We start from the raw sequence: 20,466 nt of genomic DNA, 5'->3' as shown, positions 1-20,466 counted from the left end.
TTGCTTTCCCCTCCCAAATGTAACATGTGATTCCAATCTGCAGCCGGACATTCCAACAGGACACGAGGGCAGGAGGGGGTAGTCGGATCTAAGGCTGGGCAGGCGATAAGATCACGTTTTGCTATGCGGAGCCGGGCGGTATATCCACGAGACCTAGTTTTATGACTTGGGACTGGGTCGAGAGGCCAGGTGTAGCCGGGGGGTCATCAGAAGAGAGGAAGGGTGTTCCTGGGGGGAATGCAGGGGTGTCAGTCAGATCTAGGGGTGTGAAGGCCTTCATTAATCACCGCTCCTCTGATGTGAGGCGAGGTCCTACTGTAGGAAGCAATAAACTGCATCTGTTGGGCTAGGTGGTGGCCTGGGATCAGGCCGGGCAATCGGGCAGGGAGGAAGAGGTTACCGAAAGGGTCTGTTCTATGGGTGGGATGAAAGAGCGAGGGGGCAGTGGTTCAGCACAGAGGCAGGGTCGTGTTTAGAGGTGCGTTTATGGCCGCGCAGGAGAAACCGGGGGCTGTCAGGGCGCGGGGGAATACTCGTGAGGCTGGGGAGTGGGGGAGAGAGAGAGAGACGCAGGCTATTGGCAGTGGGCAGAGAGGTCATGACACAAAAATGGCTACTATCTATGTTCGTGATGGGGCCTAAAAGGGGACAAGATGGCGGGGCCACTGCTTCGTGACTTTCGCTTTACCTTCAACAGTGGCGAGGGTGAACACAAATGAACGCCGCTTATGTACATATACATTGTCATTTTCCACATAAACACAAGCCTATGTGTGGTGTAGGGAACACACTGACACTGCAAATGTGGGGCACAGGGAAGGGGGCAATTAAGAAGCTGCACTTGAGGGGCTGGCACACATGATAAGCAGAGATGACACTGTGCATGTGAGGTGCAGGGAAAAAATTTACATGACAGTGAATGTGAGGTACAGGTACAGAGGCTGTACATATGCAAAGTGGGGAGGCATACATGAGGGTGTGCATTTGAAGTACAAGGACAAGTTGCATGATGCTTTGTGTGTGAGGAGCAGGGAGCAAATAGAGGACTGCATGTAAGACATGGGGAACAAACTTATGATACTGCATGTGAGATGCAGGGAGCAGGCACACATGAGGCTGTGCATGTCAGGTACATGGGACACCCTGTTTCTCCTGCTGTTTAATAAGTGTTGTACTCCAAGGCATTGTTTTTAAGAGCACATGAAACTCAATATGGAAATACTGAGACACCTTCAGTACCATCCTCCATCTTCCCATTCCAGGGATCAGAACCCCATACTCAGCTGCCCAGTCTAATCTGGGAAGAGATTTTGTCTCATTTATAGCAGCATCCCAGTGTTTTCCTTTCACCTCCAACACTCTCTGCTTTGTTTGTGGCTTAACTGGAGGGTGTGCTGCTTGAGTGTGGGGGTGACTTGTGACGTTTTACTAATCAAAGATGGGATCAGTACTATGGAATCGTTGAAATAAAGCAGAATTTCTTTAAGCGTTTCATGTGCCCTAGAGTAAAATGTGCCACATGAACATATATTCTAGGGAACTCTAAGTATTTTGTTCAAACCACAGTATGGGCTCCAAAGAAATTAGACTTAAAGTCAATAAAGCTGGGTAAGGGGGTCCCTTGAAAAAATGTGCGTGTTGCTTCGCCTTTAGTAGCTCGCGGCGATTTCCACTGATCAGAAGTAGCTCTCACTACAGAAAAGGTTGGAGACCCCTGGTCTAAACAAAGCAAATGGCAGCAAGGGAACTAATTACAGCCACACTTGCTCTTTAATCACTAAGTGTCAACAGAAAAAGGGAATCGTGCCCGCCTCTGAAGTTCCAGTGCTACAAAACAAACAAAATTTAAACTTCACTGGCTAAGAGAGACACACATTAACAGCATATAGTATGCACACAAGTGACAACGATATTTCTTTGGAGACACGAGTTTGTAGAAAATCTTTATTCCTATTTCTTGAACCACACAGCCAACGCGTTTGACCCACAGGGGCTTCCTCAGGGCTGTTAAAACAATAAAATGTCTGGTACACGTTCTAGCACAGATAAATCTATATTAACCCCATAACCAAAGTGAACAGTAATGAACATACTACCACTTTCTAGTCTAAACATGCGAGTTAAAATCACAATCCCAAGGGAAAACCTTTATTAAGACCTGCCATGAAAACATCCATACTCCAAAAAAAAGAAAAAATGGTTTTCAAAGAGACACAGTACCTGGGACCAATGAACCGTGTGCTCAAAGTGAAGGCTAACTTGCCAAGCTTAGAATCAAAAGAGCTTGACATCAGCAACGGCCTTCGTTAACCCCATATTTTTTGTTATATGGACATCAAAATCCATATCCACACCAGCTCAGGGAAGAAAAAACTAAGAAAACACACCAACCACTAATCAAGACGCATTCTACTGGCATCTTGTTATTCACCACACCCGTGCATGGACTACTTCAATAATACACGACCATGTGCTGAGAAAATATATTAAAGTACCCAACGGTAGAGTACTTAGTTCCACGATCCTGTGTGCGAGTATTCAGTATTTAATCAGAGGTTCTAGAGCAGAAACCCAAATTTCGGTAAGCAAATAATACTGTATCAGGGTTAACGAAGGCAGTTGCTGATGTCAAGCTCTTTTGAGTCTAAGCTTGGAAAGTTAGCCTTCACTTTGAGCACACAGTTCCTTGGTCCCCGGTACTCTTGGTCTGTGTCTCTTTGAAAACTATTTTTTTCCTTTTTTTTTTTGGAGTGTGGGTGTTCTCATGGCAGGTCTTAATAAAGGTTTTGCCTTGGGATTGTGATTTTAACTCACATGTTTAGACTAGAAAGTGGTAGTGTGTTCACTACTATTCACTTTGGTTATGGGGTTAACATTGATTGTATCTGTGATAGAACTTGTGATAGAACGTGTACCAGACATTTTATTGTTGTTTTAACAGCCCTGAGGAAGCCCCGGTGGGTAAAACGCGGGTAAAACGCGTTGGCTGTGTGGTTCAAGAAATAAGAATAAAGAAGATTTTCTACAAAGACAAGTCTTCACAAAAATATCGTTGTCATTTGTGTGCATACTATATGCTGTTTAATGTGTGCCTCTCTTAGCCAGTGAAGTTTATAAAGATAGGAGACTGTCTGCTCAAAGTGTTTCTAGCGGGAATATGGGTTTCAGGAGGATAGTATTTTTTAAATTCCTCATTTCTATTGACATTTTATGAGAGAAAAGATACAGACATGGCAAATGTATGGCGAAAAAACGGTATCCCATTGGGGAGACATTATGCAGTATAATACAGTAGTCTCAGGTTTCTCAAGATTGGTGAGAAGTAAAACGTGGGGTATGGGTAGTCGTATGTATGCAGGTTGATGAGGGTGTAGTTTTTGCGGGGGGTAGGTTGAGGGAATTACAGTGATTTTCTGGTGAAAGTCAACCCAACTATGACGACAGGTGGAAAGAGATAGTAAAGGAAAGAGGATAGGACAAATGAGAGAAAGAAGAGAGTAGAGTTGGGGGAAGCTTATGTTCGGGGGAGGGAGTGCGGTGGAGTAATTATGCAGAGTATGAAGCGGGAGGTTAAAATACCCACCCACTATAAGTGTGCATTGCATGTGTTAGGTTGACAATGTTTTGTTAAGGTTTGACCAAAACATAGGGTTATCGCTGTTGGGAGTGCAGATATTCACAACTATGATATCAGTATAATATGTTTTGAGTTTGGTAATGAGCCATCTACCTTTGTGGCCGGCTTCTGTTGCGGTAATAGTGAGCCCCAAGGAGGTGGAAATGAGGGATTTACTTGTTGATAGCTGGAGCACAGGATAAGTCACTCACCCAGGATATTTTGTTTTTTAGAAGAGCTTCTTTCGAAGCTGCCTACAACTCCTGTAGGTGTAGCAGGTCACCCATGGTGTGTAGTCTAGGATTTTTGGGTCGTATCGTTGGGTGATTTAGTCCCTTAACGTTAAGGGAGAGAATCTTTAATTTATTCATAGGGAAGTTGTTGAGTGTGTTTTGCCAGGGTGGGAGGGGAGGGAAGGGTAGGTTGGTGGGAAAGGATGACCAGTGGGAATTTATCATTGTTCCTCAGTTTTCTCCTTCAGTCACTCTTTATGGGACACCACAGCAAGATCAAGCCAACTCTAGGATCAAGAACAACCAGAAAGGTTATTATGGAACCACTGAAATGAGGTTCCTTTACCAGGGAAATACCTTGTGCAAAGAAATAATGAACCAGTCATCACAGAGTGACCAGCTCTAAAGTATCCATCACTAGTTTCACATTCTACAATATAAACTACGCAGGAAGGACCGAGATGGCAAATTTCCACTTTAATGTCAGTCATACAGGAATCAGATTATTAATTTTGTACAGGATTGGGGAGGAGCCTAGCTCGCGACCGAGATGGCCGCGCTTTAGCTCGGCTCCGTCCGCCCGCCTGTGTTTTCACATTTATCCTGCTGTAATCCTGCCCCGGGAAGCCCTGTTTGCTGTGTGGTAGTGCTACGACGCCTTGCAGGCACTTACCTCTTGTTCCGGTTATCCTGGCTGCCGTGGATCCGGTGCAGTGCCCCCGATTGTATTGGAGTGTCGGAGGCGGACTGGCCTGGATCTTCTTGCCGGCTCCCGGGCCGGACGGAGCCTGTGGATCTACCCTCCGGGGCGCGGAGGAGGTGGTCGGAAGGCCGTTGTTCGTGTGGGCCGGAGGTCCTTCCTGGCCGATTCCCGTGGGGAGGAGGCCTATGGTGGAGGCGCTGCCTTCCGTGGTCGGAGCTCCTCGTGTGTCCGGCTTGCTCTCCCTTTGTTCTCCGGTCCGGCCATTTTGATTTTGCTGCCCGGACTCGGAGAACGGGACCGGCGGCATTGGGTGGCCGGCGAGTCCCTCTCTTCTGGTGGCCCCCCTTCCTGCCCGGGGTGCTCTGTTGCCGGTCGGCGGGACTTTGTTTGCCTTGCTGCCGCCCCGGCGGAGATTTACAGCCGCGCTGCCTTGTCGGACTCTCAAAATGGCGACCGACCCCGGGAGTCTTGACCGGGCCTGGGCGAGCGCTGGAGGCCCGCCGCATGGCCCGGGTGCCGGATACTGTAAAGGTTTTCCTACACTTAAGGAGGTACTGGACACCATGCTCTCCTGGCGGCTCTGTGTGACCGCGCCTGTCCTAGCTTCGGAGATGGTTCCTCACGACGGGCCTCCGGGGCCCCCACGGCCGGATGTGATTGTGCCGCCGCGGGGTGCGGCTGGAATTATCCTGGCGGAATTGGCCCCGGCTCCGACCGCGTCTGCTGATGTACGGAACTTGATGGCGCCTCCTCCTCCTGCGCTACCTTCTTTTTCTCAGGCCCGGGAGCTGGATTTTGCTTGGCCTGGCCTTCATGACTCTCCCGCTTCCTTTCGGTCGCTGCTGCCCGGCGAAGTCTCCTGTGCTGGCCCAGATGGGTCGGTTTTTCTGGACATATCCTTGGACTTGTGCCTGCATCGTTTGCTACACTTCGTGACTTTCCTGGATCTTCCGTGTTCCACTTTACGTGCCTTTTCCGGACTGCCGTTGGATCTTCCTGCTGTCTGTCTCCTGTTCTTCGTAGCCTGGTCCTCGCTGGATCGGACCGTTTCCACTTTGGACAAACAAGGACAGGGCTGATGTATACTGGCATCTGTGTGCGGTAGTCTTGCACTGGTTTGGATGGTCAACCTGTCCCGGTATGGTTCTGTGTGACTGACTGGTGCTCCTGGACTTTAACCCGATGTTTTTTGGCTTCCCGGGGACTTGGCTCCTCGACTCAGGCGGGTGGCTGGGTGCGTTTACTCCTGTCTCCCGGCCCTCCCCCGTGTATGTCTGTGTGTGTTTCCCATCCCTCGTTTCCTTCTCTTCCCTTCCCATTTTTGTCTTTTGTTTCCGACTTAACTTTGCTCCGCTATATTTCGGGTTCTAATTAGGGCGACAGGCACGCTGCGGGGGGGTAGGCCGTAGCCTTCTGCAGGGGTGCAGGGTGGGCTTTAGGGGTGGGTTGGGGGGGTCTGTCCGTATTGGGGGGTCTTTTTCCTCCCTTATTTCCTCTTTTTCTGTTCTATGGCTCTTGTGTGTTCACTTTTTTCGGGACTCCGTCTCCTCCTGTATCCCCCTGGGGAGTTTCTGTGACTTTCGTATTCCGGTGTGTATCTGATTGTGGCTCGCTGGGTAATTCGGTATCGATTTTTTGCTACGTCGCTTGCCGGACTCTATTATCCTGCTTTCACTCCTGGGGGTGCGTGGTTTGGTGGGAGTCCCTTCTTTCGTTCCCTTTTTCCCTCTCCCCTTTTTCCTCCTTTATGGGGGTCCTTTTATTTTTGTTGGGGTGCGTATCGTATTGTCTTTTATTATGTGGGCCTTTTTGATCATGTCTCCTCAATTTGGGTGGGGGCGGCGACGGGTAGGTGCGGTTTGATTGATGCCATTGTCGTTTCTTTATATTCCGATTATGTTTATACTCTTTGATAGCTATGTTTGTATGGCCTCTTTTGTCATTCTGTGATCATAAGATGGCGGCTTGCCGCGGCCCCTCCCTGGTTGTTTGTTGCACGGCCCATGGTTCTTCTGTTTCCCCACCCCGCATTAGAAAATTAACCTTTTATTGTCCTGTTCTTGCTGATTGCTCGATGCCTTTTGTTGTTTCTCCTGTGCTCCTGGTGACATATCCTGTTGAGAATTTGTTTTTCGTTTATTACGTTATTTACCATGTGGTGGCCGGCCCTCGTGGGTTGTAGGCCCGTATTTGTGAGCTTTCTTTGTACAATAAAGGTTTTCAAAAAAAAAAAAAAAAATTTTGTACAGGATTGTTAAAACAATCAGCAGAAAAAAAAGTTTTATAGAAGAAAAAACCCTCAAACATCACTTATGTTGGGATAGAGTATCACCAGTCTACGCAATATAAAGGTTACTTCTTTCCGGTTTATAATTTTCATTAACCTTCAAAAACAATCTCAATAATTAAATCCTACTGGAAAGGATTTCTTCGATACCAGCTCAACATGGGATATTCATGAGTAAAATGAGTCCATGAAAAGTCTGTCATACCCTTGCGCCTACACCATATATTTAGCGTACTAAAAGGATACTACAAGAATAACAAGTGTGGTACAAGTGTAGAACATTTTACAACCGTAAACAGAGAAGAGCTTTGCAAGTTGAGATGCGCCTCCAATGTTATCAAATTAATAAATGTAATCTTTTAAATACGTTAGTGTGATTTAATAACATTCAATTTTATCCAGACTATGAGGCCAACTCTTTGCACGTGCATCGAAACACTTGCATGAAATGTAAAGAAAAGAAAATGTATAAAGCGCAGTAGCTGCCCTGAGGCGTCCTAGCGCTAGAAATGCTGTGACTTCTGGTCAAAATGTTAACAGGAAAGATTAGACTTTTGTGAAGAGAAAGGTTTAAGTGTTTGCGGAACAGGAGTAGGTTGGGCTGGGATCTCAGATGGAGGGAATTCCACAGTTTAGCCGCGTTGTAGGAAAAAGATCGACCCCCGAATATTGATCTTTTAATTCTGGGGACTGTGTCAAGAAAGGACTGAGCAGAACGGAGCTGTTTAGTAGGGTGGTAGGGGGTAATTAAGGACTGATTAATAGCCGCACCTGTTCTCCAGAACGCTTGGTGGGAAATACAGAGGGTCTTGAAATTGATTCTCTCCCTAACCGGAAGCCAGTGAAGACTTCTGAGGCCGGATTTAACTGAGAGACGACGGGGAAGCTGCAGCAAGGTACGTGCTGCACAGTTTTGTATTATCTGAAGCTTTTGTAGGGTGTTTGCTGGGGGCTCCTAAGTAGAGGGCATTATCAAAATCCAGGCGGGACTGAATTAGGCCTTGGACTACAATCTGTCTTGCCCCAAATGGTAGCAGGGGGAGAATCTTGCGAATGAGCCTGAGAATCCCAAAGCAGGTAGCTGAAAGTTTGGTTGCCTGACAATTGAAGCCAAGTGATTTGTCCAGCCAGATACCGAGGCTTTTTATTGTGTCCTTCGGTGTAGGGGAGGGGCCGAGGCAGACAGGCCAGATTGAATTGATCGAGGAGGCAGGGGAACTGCCGAGGAGCATCAGCTCAGACTTGTCTCCATTCAGTTTCAGGCAAGAGGAGGTCATCCAGCTGTTGACTTCTTCTAAGCAGCCTCTTAAGTTGGCCTGTGCATTATGAGAATCGAGCTGGTTAAGAGATACCACTAGCTGAGTGTCGTCGGCATATGTTATGATCTTTATCCCGAACGGACGGACTATCTCAGCTAGTGGACTCATATACACATTAAATAGTGTCAGGCTCAAAGAGGAGCCCTGCGGCACCCCACAGCCCATGGGTTTGCTGGGGGAGATGGCGTCACCCTTGAAGACTTGAAATGACCGGTTGCTCAGAAAGGATTGAAGTCAAGCTATAGCTGTCCCTGAGACTCCCAGACTGAGGAGTCGATGTAATAGTATTCTATGGTTCACCGTGTCAAAGGCGGCGCTTAGATCGAGGAGGATGACTGCCACCGATCCTCCCCGATCCAAGATCCCCCTTGCTTGATGCATGATGCAGTATTTGGGATTTGTAGCATGGCAAAATTGTATTTTCTCTGAAGGGATTTCTATAAGAAGGTTGGTGCTAAGTAAATCAGATTTCAACATTCAGGAGCATGCTAAATAAAATATTGTGAACAACAAGATTGAGAAGTCAAAGTAAATTTTATGGAAATCACAGGACTAAAAGTTTAAATGATGAAGTAGCAAAAGCTTGTGGAAAAAGGAAAAAGCCTGTTTTTGTTTACGCTATTCATTGCAAGACAAATGTTTCAGCAAAGTGTACAATGGTGAACTGCACGGACACAAGTCTGTTCTAATGTTTTTCCAGTTCTCACCTGCAGTTCTTCAGTCCAGTGACCTTGTAGCATTTTGAGGTAATTACAGTAAAGTAGCAGTTCAGTAGTAAGTGAAATCTGGCGAGGTAGCTTAACTTCAGATTTCTGATATTTGCATTGGTTACAACTAAAGGATATATTTGCACACCAAGAGTAAAGACTTTTTAAAGCTGATGAACATTAACTTGACTATGCCTAATGGGTGCTTTGTTTTCCTTTGAAACAATACAACTTTCCAGCAGATGTTTGTCTTACTATTTATGTGCCAAGGAACTTGCAGATCTAGATTTTGCAAGTTGCTCTGACATTGGCAGCCAGGCCTTTTTGTAGTGCTTCTGACCATGCCATGCAAGGTTACAGCAGTCAATTTTGTTATGGTTTGCAGTGAAAAGCTTTTGTTGTCATAATAGTATATGTTTATAAATAGGGCTTCCAGTTTTATGGTATTTTGTTATCATCTCCGTGTATTTATCCATATTTATTTCAACATGATAAACACGCATTCATACTTTAATACCTTTTGCGTTTTAGCAAATGAAGCAGCCAAATTTAACAAAACACTACACCCACAGGTAAATATTAGCATTATATTACAAATAGGTTCACAAAAGCCTGTATTTAAGGTCATTTAATCTAGTTTTTAAACTCCTCTTGTGGTCCATCGGCTCAGCTGTTGGCCTGGAAACCTACAAAAGACAGCATGGAGAGTGACCGAAAAGAAGCACCATTTTCAGTATTTTTCTGCTTTTAAAAATAAATACAAACCGGAAACACATTGTTTTCCGTCTGTATTTATCTGTAAAAATGGAAAACTGGGAGCTTATTTAGAAGCCAAATCCAGCTCTTACAATATTTGATGTTTTGCAAACTATAATTCTGTTTCCAAATGGGTCTCATAAGAGGTAAAATATTGCCAGTTTTTCCATGCATCACAGCTTTAATCTTCGTGTGGTGTCCAAGGTGCAAAAAAAAAAAAAAGAGCCCAAAAAACAAGTTTGATCCAACTTTTCTAAAAGTAAGCTACATCTACCAATGCCCAACTGAAAGGGAACATTTTTCGAATGGCCGGTTTACAGCCTCTGGCAAAAAAAACATTTCCCGAGGTAACTGACTTTCATTTTTTTATTTACCTATTGAAGAATAGTGCCCATTTACTAAAGATGGGTAAGAGTGTGAAAATGTAACTACTTCAGAAGTCCACCTATGTTTGTCGGCAGTAGAATAGTTATCAACTCTAAAGTAGTTGCAACCACAGACACCTAAATGTAGATGGTTGCTTACTGACAAACCAATACCCAGGCACCAAGCTGTATTGGTAACTAAATGCCCACAAAACGTTTGATACGGCAGCGTGAATTGAATTGAATAGAATTGAATAAAATTTATATTGCGCAGACAATAACCCGAAGGTATCAAGGCGCCTAACAAACTATGTCATAAACATAGGCATATCACCATTACAAATAGGCCTGCACAAAGAGATGGGTCTTCAGTGCACTTCTGAAGGCCTGGAGAGTGGGTAGCGATCTTAAATCCAGAGGGAGGGAGTTCCACCATTTGGGCGCCAAGGTGGAAAAAGCCCTACCCCCCCACTTAACTCTCCTGAAACGAGGGGCTGACAGAAGAAATGTATTCGAGGAGCGCAGGTTCCTAGCAGGAGTACGGCGGGACAAGATGGATCCTACACCAGTGGAACTGTTTTTAGCCAATGCCCTATAGGTCATACACAAGATCTTAAAATGGATACGGTCCTCCACGGGAAGCCAGTGTAGCAGCTTTCTAGCCGCTGTGGCTGAGGCACGTTTGGGAAGATCAAGGACAAACCTGGCAGCAGCGTTCTGGACCACCTACAAGCGCTGCAGTAGACTTTTATTCAGTCCCACATACAGCGCATTGCAGTAGTCCAGTCGTGAGCCAATGAGGGACACTGCAAGCTGTTTCCTTGCCTGCAGTGACAGGTAGTGCCTGATCCTCCAGAGCATATGAATGATGCCCCAGCAAGTAGAGATGGTTCTGTTAACCTGTTTATCCAGATTGAGGGCGGGATCAATCATAACCCCTAGATTTTTTGCAGAGGAGGTGGGGGTAGGGCAGGCTCCTAATGAGTCTGGCCACCAACCAGATGACCATACATCCTCTTTCCCTCCAAACACCATCACCTCCGTTTTCTCTCCATTCAGTTTCAGTGAATTGTAAATCATCCATTGCCCGACTGCCTCCATACAAGATCTAAAGTTAGAGGCAGTCGGGGTACCTGACAGAGAGAGAGACGAGGATCTGGGTGTCATCTGTATAGGATACTATCTCCATCCCATAAGATCTAATTAGCCTGGCAAGTGGGGTCACATAGATGTTAAATAGGGTCGGGCTCAGAGCAGACCCCTGGGGGACCCCACATTGCACAGGCTGGGATGGAGATAGATACTCCCCCCAACTTCACTCTTTGCACTCGATGGTTGAGGAAAGAAGTGAGTAGATCTAAGGCAGCCCCCTGAATCCCAACCTCCCTCAGCCGAGCTGTTAATACTGAGGGAGAAAGGGTATCGAAGGCCGCCGTCAGATCCAAGAGGATCAGGAGGGTGGTCTGGCCCCCTTCAACACGTGTGCGGATGTTGTCCAACACGATGGTGAGGGCCAACTCCGTGCTGTGTTCCCTCCTGAATCCATGTTGGGAAGAGTCGAGGCAACCAGAGTTCTCTATAAATGCGGCAAAATGCTTATTAAGATGTATTTCTAGCATCTTTGCAGGGGCTGGAAGGAGTGAAATGGGCCTGAAATTTTTTAGAACTGCTGGGTCCAGGGAGGCCTTTTTAAGTAAAGGTTTTACCACCGCGTTTTTCCATTGGGTGGGGAAAAGGCCATCCCTAATGGCTCCGTTCATAATATCAACCAGCGGGGGCAAAAAAGTATCTCTGCACTGTTTGAGAATCCTAAGAGGACATACATCCAGGGGAGAGCCAGATTTAATTTTATTAAGAAGGCTGTCCAGGTCCTCCAAAGAGAGAGGGGGAAAAGAGTCTAAGGTGTTTAAAGAAGGTATTTCTGCCGGGGTATGGTCCATAGCTTCCAGGGCAGGGGGCCCAATAGTAGAAGATCTTTGTAGCTCCAAGGCAGAGTAGATGTCTAGAATTTTCGCCTGGAAAAAAGAGGCAATGTTATTACAAAGCTCTTGGGATGCTACTACAGGATCTGGAGTTTGGAGCGTTATAAGGGAGTCCACTGCCCTGAAGAGCTCCTTAGGGGAAGTCAATGAGGTTGTCAAGGCCGTAAAATGTTCTTGTTTGGCCTTTATGATTTCCCTTTTATAATTTCTCAACAGAGTCTTATGGGCTTCCCTATCCTTTAGATCCCAACCAGAATGCCATAGTCGCTCCCGCCTCCTTACTTCTTGTCTAAGGAGTCTAAGATGTTCAGAGAACCAGGGGGCTGAAGGCCTTTTCCTGGCTCGATGGCGTAATTTAAAGTGGGCTAGTTCATCCAGTGTCTCAGTCACGGTCATTTCAAACTGTGAAACTGCCATAGAGACATTTTCCCCTTGGGGAGAGAACAACTTGGGTGCCCACGGGGTAAGGGAGCTATTTGTAATATTCTTGAAATTCCTGCGAAGTTCCTTATGACTTAAGGTATTTTTGAACATATGCGAGGAAGGACAAGATAGCTCAAATGGAACTGCCAGGTGGTTGGACCATGATAGAGCGATAAAGTCCTTAATTATCAGCCTCTCGTCATTAGAGAAGATTCCATCGAGCGTGTGACCTGCTCTATGAGTAGCCCCTCTAACCAGTTGGACAAATCCACAAGCTGACATGGCATCAAGCAGAGAGATAGTCTCCTTAATATCCTGCCTCTCCAAATGAAAATTAAAATCACCCAGGACCGTGAAGTCTTTCCGACCAAAATAGGGTTCTAAAACATGAAGAAACCGTTGTCCAAAGTCGGAACGAGAGCCAGGAGGGCGATAGACCAAGATTCCACTGAAAAGGGCTCTATGGCCTCTTTTTATGGTAAAAAATAGTGCTTGGAAGCTGTCCATGGGGTCGGAGATAGAGACAGTGTGGCAGTGGAAATGATCCTTGTAAAGAATTGCTAGCCCTCCTCCCACCCGACTCAGTCTGTCTTGACGAACTAAACAATATCCCTGAGGGACAGCTTCGATGAGATCAGGACTAGACGAGTCCTTTGCCCACGTTTCCGTAATAAAAACCAGGGAAGGCTTCCTATCTAATACAAGGTCCCTAAACATGATATTGTTTTTAATGAGCGAGCGGGCATTTAGAGGACACTCTTCCTTCGAAGTCATAAGGCCTGGGCAAGAGGGTTGGCCAGGCATATGACTAGAAGGGAGGGAAGTGGAATTTACCGTACCAAAAATCCGGCACCCACACGGCAGCGGACATATAATATCGTCAGGCGAAAGAGTAAAAACATGGGAGCCCGGGTGGTTTAAGCGCCAGCAGAGTATGAGTAGGGTATCTAAAGTGCGGGGGGTCAGGAGCGACTGAGCCAGATGTCCAGCCGTCCAGCCCGGCCTTAGCACGGACGGGCACAGCGTGCTTAGTAGTATTGTGGAGGACATAGGTGGCTTTTGAGGAAGAGAGATGACACTTATCTTGTAGATGAAGAGAACTTATAAATTTGTTTGGAGGTGGTAGTGCTGCCAAACAGCTGTAGGTTATTGTTCCTTTGTTAATGAATTTCCACCTTAAATTGGTCTGAAGTAGACATCTTTGATGCCTAATTTACTCCACTGACAGCAGCAGAAAAATGTTATATGCTTAGTCACAGGCAGACTACTTCAAAGAATCAGCGTGTATGTCCACTGCACAACCCTCTTTGTCCCATTATGGATTCTCAAGCCATACACCGCCCAAAGATGCACCTCTTTAGGGCTCATCTAGGCAGCTTTCAAGCAACCAACTGAATAAGTGAAGCACACCAGACTTCTTCAGCAGGAGTAATAACATGCTCCTGCGTTGTGCTTGCAGATCCTTTTTTAAGCACTGGGGCGCCCATTTACAAGCGTTTAAACTGTAAAATGTCACATAACAGCATCTTCCCGACTAGGGTTATCCTTTTCTCCTGAATGAGTTGTGCTGTGCAGACATTACGTCTACTATGACCGTGTATGAACAGGTTATTTTCTACGGACTTTTGCCTGAACTAGCACAAGGGCAGTGACATCTCTACCCAATTCAGTTTGGAAGGGCTTGCCATCTCCCGACAAAAATGTTATGGTCTTTCTTGCACTATACTAATCATCTTTATGATAGTCCATGACTGGGGCTTTTTCTATTGCCAATTTGACATCTCCATGAAGCAAATTTCCACACTTCATCCATATATTAGGACTAACTCTTACCACCAATTCAACAGTTAGGACAACTGAAGTAGTGAGCTTCTTTTGCAAATACATGTGTTTGCTTGTCCATCATATTAATTTTTCATTTAAAAAGTAGTCTGCTTGCTTTTCCTTCATTTAGATCCTGAGTGATAGATCATCTATCAGTGATCTTATGTGTCAGCTAGTGCTACACTGCAAATATGAAGTAAATTAGATGGACAGTGCTGAAATGTAAAAGAAAACAAAAAAAATCTTAAGCAATATTGTGCATTTAAACTTACATTCTGTAGTGCACACTTACTATAAACCCAGAGTACCAACAACACAGCAAATGCCAACATCCAAGCATATGAATTCTATGACAAACCTCTTTCAGATTCACTGTAACTTTGTTCATTCCCTTTGTTTTTTGGCATACAAAATCACACTACATTTTTTTCCAGGCTTTTGGAGGAGGTGGGGTCCGATGACTGGGTAAATAATAGGAACTCACTCACATCTTTGGTTCGAATACTTCAGCCAAAGTGCTTTACTTAAAGCATTGAACTTGGAAGAGGTAGGATGTGGAAACTAAGGTCACAATCATGGGTGAAAGATATAACAGTGGGGCAAGGATCAAAGCTATGAGACTTAGTTAAGCAGACACTGGACAAGTAGCTAACAAGCATTAGCAAAGACAATATGTCAGGCATTGGCAAACTTGTGCGACGTTTACCTTCTTTTATTCCAATCCAGTCACAAACAAAGAAAGAACATACTGTCACCAAACCGCCACCGCTATTAAGCTTATAAGAAAAGCTTTATATTAAAAAAAATATTCATGGATCTGGCCATTTAACTATTTAGCAGCTTTAATTAAAAGCGTTTTAGTTGAGCCATGTATTTAATTATGATTTGTGAAGGAGACAAGAATGAATCACAACAAGCACTCAAAGCTCAGTCAGTAAGAATGTTTCAATATCACTAAACACTTTATAAGAGCAACTATAAAAAGCATCCAAAGCTAACAGGTCTGTCTGCTACCCTTTTAGCTTTGTCAATGCTTGTTATTTCGGTTTTCTGAAAACTTTTGATGGGGAGCTGCAGGGTCTTCGTTTATTTAAAGAGAAAAGAAAATTACATAAAAGCAAAACTATGGTCTGAAAAGGCACACATTGACATAGCTGTCCCTGGCACTGAAGGCAACTAGTTTGTGCACAGCGTTGCCCCTTGCAAAATATCTGATTATCACACACAGTTAAGCTAGACAGTGGCTAGAGTGGGCTAGCCCACTGCAGCTTGCTCTATGCTTTATGGTGTAGTGGGAGGAAGAAAAGTATGAACGACAACAGGCCAAGGATGAAGAGGAGTGTCTGAAAGCCTCTATGAGTCTACATTTATCATTTTAGTAAAATCAAAATGTCTTGGGTAACGCCCACTCAGTACCACCAACCATAACAGAGTCCGCACTCAGCACCCAGACAATGGTAGATGTTATCCTTTACAAATGGTGTCTGGCATCTCATTATTTGTAAGTAATATTACTTAGATCAAATTTCATTTGGAGATTCTAATAATAATATGGCTGGTTAAACCTTTCATCATTCTGAAGTTGAGGAAAAGTAAATATCTGCAGTGGGGATTAAATTCGGCGAGTTTTATTCTGTGCATTACTGGATTAAACCAAAAATCACCAGGTGTGCCATTAGCGATCGTAAAGCTTTCAGTAATGGCATGAGATCTGAAAACCTTCCACCTGTAGGACTGCTTATGTCAGTAACAACAAAAAGTTTATAGGAATTCTTGCAAGGCAGGCTATAAAACGTCTGCTCTTTATCACTGGGAACCATTTACTGCCTACCTCCCTTTCAAAACAATAAAGCCAACAGAGCATCTGCGGACCCACAATAGCTCGAGCTCAATGGGATGTATGTCGTTACTACGCATGCATTTACAACGCATGCCTTTACGACGCAACTTTTACAACGCAAGTCGTTACAAAGACTTGCGCTGGGGGGCGCTGGATAGTGAATAGTTTAATTTACTATTCCAACTCCAGTCCCCATGGATAGTAGGGAAGGAGTTGGATAGTAAATTAAACTATTCCCTATCCTGGAGCGCCCCCCCCCCCAGCGCAAGTCGTTGTAACGACTTGCGTTGTAAAAGTGTCGTCGTGAAGGCACAGCTTTATAAAAGTTGCGTAGTAAACGCTGTTCCCCGCTCAATGGCGATTCGGCAATATCAGCAGAAGAAAGCAGCTGCGCTTTGGCAGGCTACCAAAATCAAAAGAGGAAGGAAAGTAAAATCTGCACAAAGGTGCTGGAGCAATCCAAAGAAAGATATCCATAGCCAGCGGAGACTTCCCTGCTGGTGCAGTGTGATAAGCAAGAGAAGCTAGTAGCCTATTAGCTTGCCAGAAATACTGAACATTAGCTGGAAAATTCAGACAAGCTGCCAATACCTCAATTCCAAAGCCAAGATGTACCAATGGCTTTCGAAATTATAAAATCATGGTGGATTAATAATCCGTTCTCTGAACTACTACACTTGGATGTTATGCAGCAGCTCGTATGTAGACATCTCCAAATCTGCAGACATACTTAGTGAGCTCCATCTGACTCTTCCTCTGGGTGGGCAAAGCAATGCCACACGAGGATAGGGAGGACCCCCTATCGTCAGAATTTCAAACTCCACTGCAGCCATTTCAGATAGGGTAGCATTCCCAGTATGATCTGCGATGTCTTCGAGAAACTCAAAGATAACTGTGCTCTTCATGCATGCAAAACCTCTAAGACTGCTGTGTAATGATCAGCCAGGTCACGGCATAGTTCAAACTCTGAGACCCAAGAGACAAACCACATCACGTAAATTAGTCTTCCCAGTAGCATTCTGTCAAATGGTACACTGACCCTTTGGTGCTGCATCAGAGAATAAAGAAGGCAGTTATTGGTCCTTAGCTTAAGCAATCACGCTAAAGGAAATCTCCTAATGGGCTTGCTAATCGGAGTACAGTGGTTGCCACATCGATTGCTTTGAGTGATCCAGAAAAGAATCACACTGGCCAGGGGTTATGTTCATATCAAAGGTCCAATTCATTAGACTTCAGAGATAACAATCCCAGGTTCCAAAAACGCAACATTGCTATCTGTGAAAGTAGCAAATAGTACTGTTGGCAAGTGACTCTAGTGTGGTCTTGGGGAGAATGACCACTGATCAGCTTTACTACAAGACAACCATCTGCCTATTCCGCCATCACCCCAACCCTGCTGTAACCAGCAGACTAGTAATGCACCATGGAAACAGAGGTTTCTCTTACAGTTAGTGCAAAGTAATTAAATTACAGGACAGTCGGGAGATTTATTGTCTTGCAGTTTGCTGACCCAAGGTCGGCTGGAGTACCACCCGCTGCCTGAAGAGCTGATGGAAGAAGGAAAACTAGCTCTACACTAAGTCTCAGAAGGTTTTGTCTAGAGGGTGTAAATAGACAGTGTTTGCCCCTTGAAACTCTAAGTTCAATAAAAGAGTCTGCATCAGGAAGCCTGTATCCGAGAACCTAGACATCTTTGGGTGCCATCTCCATATATATGGGGTTCCTGCGTTATAATGTTGAAGATAAGGGGATAGGTTATAATGTGTTACATTGAGTTGGGCTTTTCGGTTCATGCTTCCAGCATCTTACGGGGATGGAATGCATTTATATAAGAAGGGCCTTGTGACAGCAAGGTTCGGTGGCAGTTGGGAGAACGGAGGAAGAAACTGTTGGTGTCTGGCTTGTCCGGCAAGTTTTCATCTGCGAATAAAGTTGAATCAAGTTGAAGCGTGGTTACAACAGAAGTCTCCAGTTGTGTTTGGAGGAAGATTACTACATATTTTGGCGAGGGGATGAGAGCCAGGCACCTGTGATCAAACTAAGGTCATCACCTGCAGAGAAATCATGTGTCGCATATTCCAACCAGTGCAGTAGTCCTGCTCCAGCAAATTTGCTTGTGTGTGCTAGCCCAACCTGTGCCCCTACTAGTGACTGCAAGTGTTTTCTGCATTAAACTGGGATTTGTGGCCAATGTTTGTTAAATTGTTGGCATGTTTGGGGCACTCCGGTGTGAGCATGGCTCTAGGGGTTGGAACTTTCACGAGCCTCAGTATCCAATGTGTTGTTTAAGGTCAACAATGTAGTTTCTTTTTAAGATGATATATTGATCTTTTGGGCCAGTGTGGATACTCATAATAGCACTTTACGCAAAGTATTCTCTCAATAATTGGATGCAGATCTCACCCCACGAAAAGAGAAGTGTAAATGTTCAGTGCAAGAGTTTGAATATTTGGGTTATCTCATTTCTGGGTAGGGGGCAAGACCCAAAATGAATCTTGTGAGTGCCATAGTGAATGCAGAAACCCCTGATATTGACAAGTTGCATTTTTTCATGAGACTTGTGGAATATTCCTCTAAGTTGGTCAGAGATTTTGCGGATAAATCAGAACCATTTATAGAGCCGTTGAAGGTGGGGGGTGGATTGTAATATGTAAAAAAAAAAAAAAAGTTTTTGAGCAAATTAAGCATGATATTTCGAATGCGGACATTAGTTCAGTTTCAATGTGATTTCAAAACTGTACTAACTTTAGATAACCGTGTTGTCTGCATTGGGGCTGTGAGATACATGAGAAAGGTGCAAGGACCACAGCCTTTGAGTCCCGCTCATTGAAAAATTCCGAGAGGAATTACTGTCACTGAGTGAGAGCATTGGCGGCCGCATGAGCGGCAAATCACTTTCGCATAAACCATTGCTTAAGGTGTTGGGACCAAGAATTGCTCAGGACGCCTAGCTAGGTTGGCAGTCAAATGTAAGATTGTGACGGTAGTATTGAGTTTTTTCCTGGTTGGAAGAACAAAGTGGCAGACTGCCTATCGAGGATGCCTGATAAAGTGGTCGTTGAAGGTGACCTGAATATAGAGACGGTTGTAGCAGATGTAGTGGAAGATGTGCGTGGAATAGTTTCAATAAAAGAGTGGACGAAAGCTATGAGTGAGGGTAAGGAACTAAAGGCAGTGACAAGAATGATTAAGTGAGATGTTCAAGGGCGAGTAGGTTTCAGATGCCATCAAACCTTATCATACGGTGGTTGAGGAATTGTCTTTAAGCAGGAACGAACTCATTGTGAGGGATGAAAGATATGTATGTACCTTCAGGAACACAAAGTAATAAACTTGGGAGGTTAGCATATGAAGGTCACATGGAACAGACTTTCATGCTGAAGAGATTAAAGGAGAATTTCTGGTGGCCCAAGATTGGCTGAGAAGTCAAGCAATGGGTATAGAGGTGTGTGGAATGTAAAAATTTGGAGAAGAGTTTGAATGTACGATTGGGTGTCAAGAAGGATCAACAACATATGTCAGAGGCAGATTTTGTGGGAAAAGATTATCCTAGATTTTATTGGGCCTTTTTGAATGTTTGCCTAAACAGGAGGGGTTTCATGCTGTACTATTATATGCCAAATTGAGGTGGAAAAGCTCTCTTCGAGATGAGGGGCAGGAGACAAGGGACAAAGTTGGTTCCTTCATGGTTGAAGGAAGGATGTAGTGAGAAGGTGGTAAGAAATGTGGAAGGAGGTCAAAGTGAAGGCATGATTGGTGTAGGGGACTGGTTAAAGGTTAAGCATAGCGGAGTAAGACCAGGTTTGTTGAGGTTTTGGGGTCCCTACGGATTGATGGTGTTGGACGAAACTGGGTGAAGTTGGAAAATGGTTAGACGTGGAAACTGAGAAGAGTGGTTCTGTTCCAGAAAGAAGATGAAAGTCACCCGGTGCTGGATAAAGGAATCTGGGTCTTGTTCAGGGTGGATGGTGAAGGATGATAGAGACTTAAGCAAGTACAGCAGGTGGGAGGGATAGTCGGAGAACCTCAGGTTGTAGGGAATGGCCATGATATGTGTAATAATCTGGTGGTGGTAAGACAGTGTCACAGACCACAAGGTTGCTAGGGAATAGTGTGTGTGGGTAGAGGGTTTCAGTATCTTACCCATATGTAACGTGTAGTTTCCCTGTTTTCTTTTGCCTGGGTGTGTGATTGTTCCTCATGTGTCTGTTTGAGAAGGGAATGTGGGAAGAATATTACTACACTTCCCTAGAAACATTTTGCAACCAATGTCATGTTTGCTTAATTAATTATGTAGACAGGAATCCGGTACATTTCTTTACTAACTTTCATGCACAAAACAAGTGGGTAATGCTGGCAAGGAAGCACTGCCATGAGTAGAATGCACATGTGCAGTTAGAAATGTTTAGAA

At 44.8% G+C, this 20,466-nt stretch overlaps 1 protein-coding gene across 1 annotated transcript in view; it reads right to left on the bottom strand.

The window, feature by feature from the left end:
- Positions 1–20,466, bottom strand: part of DEPDC7 (DEP domain containing 7) — a 310,449-nt gene that overhangs the window by 145,811 nt on the left and 144,172 nt on the right. The window lies entirely within an intron of this gene.

This window comes from Lissotriton helveticus, chromosome 3_1 (genome assembly GCF_964261635.1).
Source record: "Lissotriton helveticus chromosome 3_1, aLisHel1.1, whole genome shotgun sequence".
Lineage (NCBI taxonomy): Eukaryota > Metazoa > Chordata > Amphibia > Caudata > Salamandridae > Lissotriton > Lissotriton helveticus.
The sequence above is the reverse complement of the archived record's forward strand: the minus strand, read 5'-3'. Positions and strand labels throughout refer to the sequence as shown.